A 6,386-nucleotide genomic window follows, 5' to 3' on the forward strand; every position below is an offset into this window, starting at 1 on the left:
TGGAAGGAGACCTTACCCAGTTCCTCAAGGTTACTCACTGCAAACACAACCTGAGAAATGGCCAGGCTAAAGGGCAGCCAGGGCCTTGCATTCTTGAAATACCCAGCAAGACTTGCAGACGTGCAAGAAACCCATGGAGAACTGTCTTCCTCAACAAATACTAGACGGCTATTATTGCTAATAATTTAAAGTTTCAACTTCATTAAAGTCATTGCAGAATTTATTTCTTCTTACTTTTTGTAGATGATTTATTTTACTAACTTTCCACCATACTATACTGTTGGTTAAAACTTTCTAAAACTAGAAGTGAAAATTTCACTACCTTTTATCAAATAGTAGTTGGTCCATTTAGTAGAATTAAAAATAAGGATAAGTGACAACTAATATTTCACAGAGTTTAAAATTTAAAAAAAAGTTAAATTACCATAATGTGAGACTCGTCAGTTATATGTGAATACTTTCCAGAGTCCCTTTTGAAGTATTCACAGCGATAGAATTTTAAATGGGATAGAGTATTATAGAATGGCAGAAATCCATAGATAAGCCCTTAAACTTATAGCATCACAGAATTTAAAGCCTTCGGGTTTGACAGAAACCAATTATAATATTTTGACAGCTGGCTTTTATGTTCTTATTTTAGCATTAGCCAAAAATCTTGTACTACCACAGTGTAACAGTTTTAAATCAAGAAGTGGTCGAGTTTCCACTATTGCTATAAACATTTCTGCCTTGCCTTTATAGAATACTTGACTGTCTCCAAAGTGTTTTTGCACACCTTCTCTCCTTTGCACCTCACATTTACCATAAGGTTTAGGTAGAAGATTTTGATGTCTCCCTTTCATTATTGAGGAAACTAAGAAGCAGAGAGTCACATGAGAGCTGGGAGCTGGTGCAGCCCATTCTGAAGAGCTGGGCTGTATTTGCACCCCATAGCTGCTCCCCTACTTCGCCACCAGCTTCCCCACTCTATCAGCTGAGAGGCTGCAGATGGCTGGTCACAGAAAACCTTACCATACTTACTTCACCTGCAAGGAATTTACAGGCTTTCCTGACTGAGCAAGTCCAGGGGAGGGGCACACTTCCAGGGAGGTTTGCTGAGGGCGCATCTGTGGTCTGCCGTCCTCAGGGTGTGTGCTCCCTCCCAGGCTGACTCGTCTCATTAGAGTAAATTGCCCACAGCGATTCCAGGTCCAATGCCCACCCACCATCACTCAGATGCAAAGGGATGTCCTCCTCTCAACCATCAAAGAACATTCTTGAGCAGCCTTCTAATTAGGCCAACCTAAACCAATAGTTTTGGCTGGGGCAGCCGGTGGCGGGGGAGGTCATAGATGCTAAGCTGCTACCCTAACGTCCATTACACTAATAATTTTGAAAAGTGCTCACGATGCAACACTCAGTTTGCAAGGTGCTTTCTATGGATAACTTGCTAAGCTTTAACTGTCTCTGAGGTCATGCGATAAATGCAATGCTTCATATGAATTAACTAATTTATTTTCCACACCAGTACAAAAACCTTATTAGGCAGGTGCTACTGTTATACTTGTTTTAGAGATTAGGAAACCAAAGCTGAGAGAGGTTAAGTGACTTGTCCAACGCCGCACAGCTCAGAAGCGAGAGATCCTAGATTCAAGCAGACAGGCTGATCCCAGAGCCCACATGCTTATCCACGGCACCAAGCCACTGCCTGTGGGAGAAGGAAAAACAGGAGTCCTGTGGCTACGTGAATTTGGGAAGTCCTGCATAACTTATTCCCGTCTTGGAGACTCGCAGTGCACATTAGGATAAGAATATTCTGAGAAATTCTGCAGGAAAGAAATTTATGTAACTTGCTTAAGTCAACATTTCCCAAACTCACATGGCTACAGAGCTTTTCTTGTCTAACACCTCCGGGGAATAGCTTTCCACCCATTTATCTGTCTTCAGTGAGGTACTCTGTCATATGACTACAATAAAATTCATGATAAATCAGCTCCTTTTCCATGGAGAGCCTTTGTTTTCCTGGTTTTGCTTTGCATTGGCAAGTTCAACCAAGGCTCAGGGTCCCACGGTGCTGCTGTCTCTTCCCTGTTATACTGCCCTGATTGACAGTGCAGCGATGGTCAGTGGGGGCTCTGTGTGGAGGGGAGACTGCCTCCTAGGCTGGCATCTCATCTGTTTCTAGTACTTTTCTAAGTGAGAGTGTTTGGACACTGAACAAAATGAGTATTGGTAAGACAAAAATAGAGCAGCACTAACACTTCTGATCCCAACATTTTATTTTTTTATTTTTTATTTTATTTTTTATTTTTATTTATTTATTTTTTTGAGACGGAGTTTCACTCTGTCGCCCAGGCTGGAGTGCAGTGGCCGGATCTCAGCTCACTGCAAGCTCCGCCTCCCGGGTTTATGCCATTCTCCTGCCTCAGCCTCCCGAGTAGCTGGGACTACAGGCGCCCGCCACCTCACCTGGCTAGTTTTTTGTATTTTTTAGTAGAGGCGGGGTTTCACCGGGTTAGCCAGGATGGTCTCGATCTCCTGACCTTGTGATCCGCCCGTCTCGGCCTCCCAAAGTGCTGGGATTGATCCCAACATTTTAAAGAATTATACAGCAGTGCTCACTTAGCTTTTAGTAAATAGAGAACAGTTTGTCCTTGCAGATATTCCTCAGGAAGAGAGAGGACGAGGCACTACTAATAATTAGGTGGTTCTGAGCTGTTTTAGTCCATTCTCTCATTGCTATAAAGAAATACCTGGTTTAAAAAAAAAAAAAAAAAGAGGGTGAGGGTGAGTTGGTTCATAGTTCCCCAGGCTGTACAGGAAGGACAATGCTGGCATCTGCTGGGCTTTTGTGGAGGCCTCAGGAAACTTCCAATCATGGCAGAAGGGGAAGTGGGAGCAGGAGCAAGAGAGAGAGGAAGAAGTACTACACAGTTTTAGATGACCAGATCTTATGAGCACTCACTCAGTATCACGGGATGGATGGTGCTAACCCATTCATGAGAAATCCATCCCCATGATCCAATCACCTCCCCCCAGACCCCACCTCCAACACTGGGGATTACAATTCAACATGAGATTTGAGTAGGGCAACATCCAAACTCTGTCATGGGCCCTTCAGATGGGAATGTGTGCAGAGTGCTCCCCACTGTTACAAAGTTATTTCACTTCTGTGGCCCCGTGTGTCACATACAAAACCTTCTCCCTCCAGGCTCCTGACTTGATGTCTGAGCATCTGATTTGGGCAGGGTCTGTCTTCATTTCCTCATGTTTTTGTAATGTGTCTCTTGTCCACAAAGTCAACCGTCAGTCCATTGTCATTTGCTGCTCTGGTACAATTTCCTGAGGCCACTTGTTTTTCAAAGCATACAACTGGGAAGAGATCGTTTTTATTTGAGTCAATAAAAAAGTCACTGACTCCAAAGCTACTTCAGGCTGAGAGCAGGTACGTGTGCACGGCAGCTCTAACCTGGGAGCCCGCCTTTGACTTCACAGCCATCTTGATGTTCAGGCTCCCTACTGGCTCTACATTTGCCTGTCTGCTCTCCAGGAGATACATTTGGAATCTCAGCATTTTTGTCATCGACTGAGTGCAGAAAGTCAGTCTTGGCATTATTGCCCATCAGCAACTGGTGGTCACTGGCCAGGAAGTTCTCAATCTCATGGTGATGCAGAAACTTGTACTGGAGGATTAGGGCTCTCCATTAGTCACTGTCCTGAGAAAGTGATTATTTATTCTACAGAAAACCTATTCTTTTCAGGATGTGCCAGCTTACATGGCTCAACCCAGACAGGGTGCCAAGACCTGGGAGGACCAGTGCATGACTGCTGCTCTTCTAACTTCTTCTCCGGCAGAGCACAAATAATTCTCTCCATGCTGCCGAGGCCTCATTACTCTCACTACAGCACTTCCAGATATCATAAATCCATCCTCATCCTGGGATACAGGCCTGGAGTCAGGGAGGAGAAGTCTAGGGACAGAGAACTCAACACCTCTTCTTTAACACTCCAGGACCAATGTGGAGCTGGGATTCTGGGCAAACACATCCTTCCACTCTGCCGCACAGCCCTGGCTGAGATCTGTTGGCCTCCCAGGCATTTGAAAGCCAGATCCATCTTTTTTCTTGTTTTCCCTGGAGACATCAGCAGATTTTTGTGTCCCCGTATTTGTCAAAGTATCAAGACCCCGGGGTTGGAGATATTTGCAAAACAAGGGAGGGGCCCAGAAGCCTCAGCAACCATGACTGGACACATCTGATGGCAACTGACTCACTTCTTATAACACAGACACTCTCATCCGTGGCCTTGTCCTCAAAGTGCCCGCTCTGTTCTCTGGGAGTCTCAGCCTGCCTGTAATTGAGAAGTAACTGCTTGAATCTGTCCATGGCCTTTGCCATGATCAGACCACCAACATCTGGCACAATCTGGGAGTATATTTGCTGGGGACAGTCACAGAGACAGATCCAGGACACTTGAGAGTTTAAATGGTGGCTGTTTGGACACTCAGAGCACAGTGATGTTCAGAAATGTTTGGTGCTGCCTCTGAAGAAAGCATGGAAGGAGAGAGGTGCAGTCATGAATCTACATTGACTGCATTTCTCTAAGTGAGCCATGCACAGTTTATGAACCTTCCTCAAAACCCTTTTAGATAGCTGTTGCTTTCTGGAATTTCTCTATGTGGTGGCGAAATTAACATGAGTTGACTTTGATGTCTAGTTTTGATATCTAGTCTAAAGTGAGGGAATAGGTGAGAGAACAGATTCTAGAGAAAGAATGCTTGAGTCCTAGTTCTGAATGCTGTTCCTTAGCCCTGCTAAGCCTCAGTTTCCTCATGTATAAAATGGGTATAAGAGTATATCATGCGGCCTCACAGGACTGCTGGATTAACAGCGTTAACACATGTGAGGGAGATTAAAAATGTCCACACCTCCATCCCTCCCTATGTCATCTATGTCTTTGCATTGTGGTTCTGTAGCTCCTCCCATCGAGAGGCAGAGTCTCTTCCTTGAGTCTGAGCTGGCCCTGTGACATTCTGGCTGATAGAACTGGGTGGAAGCAGCATCCTGACATTTCTGAGTCAGCCTCAGGAGGCCATGCATTCTTTCACCTCCCCTCTTGGGAACCCATTGCCACCCTGTGAACACAATGAAGCCAGGCTGGTGGGCGATGAGAGACAAGTGGCCCAGTTGCCCTATGACCCTTGCCATCTGATGGTTAACCGTGAGAGATCTGAGTGAAGCTCTCTGAGACCAGCCAGCTTTAGCCACGCCACCCTCCAGCTGACCACAGATAAAAGTACAAGCCCAGCCAAGATCGGCCAAGCAGAGCCCCATCTACCCAGAGATTCATGAGGAATAATAAATGGTTCTTGGTTTAAGCCAAGCTCAGGCTACTATTTGAAATATCATAGGCTGAGTGGATTTGTCAACAGACAGTTATTTTCAGTCCAAGTTCACGGTGCCAGCAGGTTCTGTCTTTGGTGACGGCACACTTCCTAGCTTGCAGGTGGGTGCCTTCTCACTGTGTCCTCACACAGCACAGAGGCTGCACTTTCTTCCTCTTCTTATAAGGGCACTAATCCTATTGTCGGGGCTCCACCCTCATAAACTCATTTAAACCTAATCACCTCCCAGAGGCCCCACCTCCTAATGCCACTGCATTGGGGAGGAGGGCTTCAGCATATGAATTTGGTGGTGGGGTGCACAATCATTTCGTTCATAAAAGGCACTAGTTCTGTAGTCATTTGCTAACTGACAAACAAAACCTAACTGATATCACATGTAAAGGCTTCAACGGGCATATATTAAGCACTCAAAAAATATGAGCCATTATTATTGTCCAACACAACAACTTAAAAAGATAGATTTTCATCCAATATACAAACCTGAAATTTGTAGAATCAAGAATGGCCTTGTCTTAAAGTTATAAAGAAGAGGTCACATTATTTTTAAAAATAAGCAACTTCAACAAATGTTTTCAATTCATTTATTATAAAGGGTTTCAACTGTGGCAAGTCTTTTGTGCCATGTCCTTTCATATGAAAGATACAGTGGCTGAAAATGGACTGATAGGGGAGAGATAGTTAGTGAACAAAATAGCAAATGGTTGTAATTTTTCACGATGGAAGAACACGGAGCTAAAGGTCGATGATAGCAGTGGAACTCTCACAGAGTTTTCTGAGATGGGGAATGGGACCACTTTCCTGATCGTTTCTACTATGGGTTTGAATACTTACACAGTAGGATGGTCTTTATGAGGTCAGAAACCATGGAAAATGGGAAAAGAAGCTAAATTAAGGAATGAGAGCACGGTGAGAATACAGAAAATCAAGAAAACATCAAGGGCTGAATAAATCATTTTCGTAGGTAAGAACCCCAGCTCCTGAGCTCACCCCAGGTGAGTGATTA

The sequence above is a fragment of the Mandrillus leucophaeus genome, unplaced genomic scaffold (genome assembly GCF_000951045.1).
Source record: "Mandrillus leucophaeus isolate KB7577 unplaced genomic scaffold, Mleu.le_1.0 Scaffold1169, whole genome shotgun sequence".
Lineage (NCBI taxonomy): Eukaryota > Metazoa > Chordata > Mammalia > Primates > Cercopithecidae > Mandrillus > Mandrillus leucophaeus.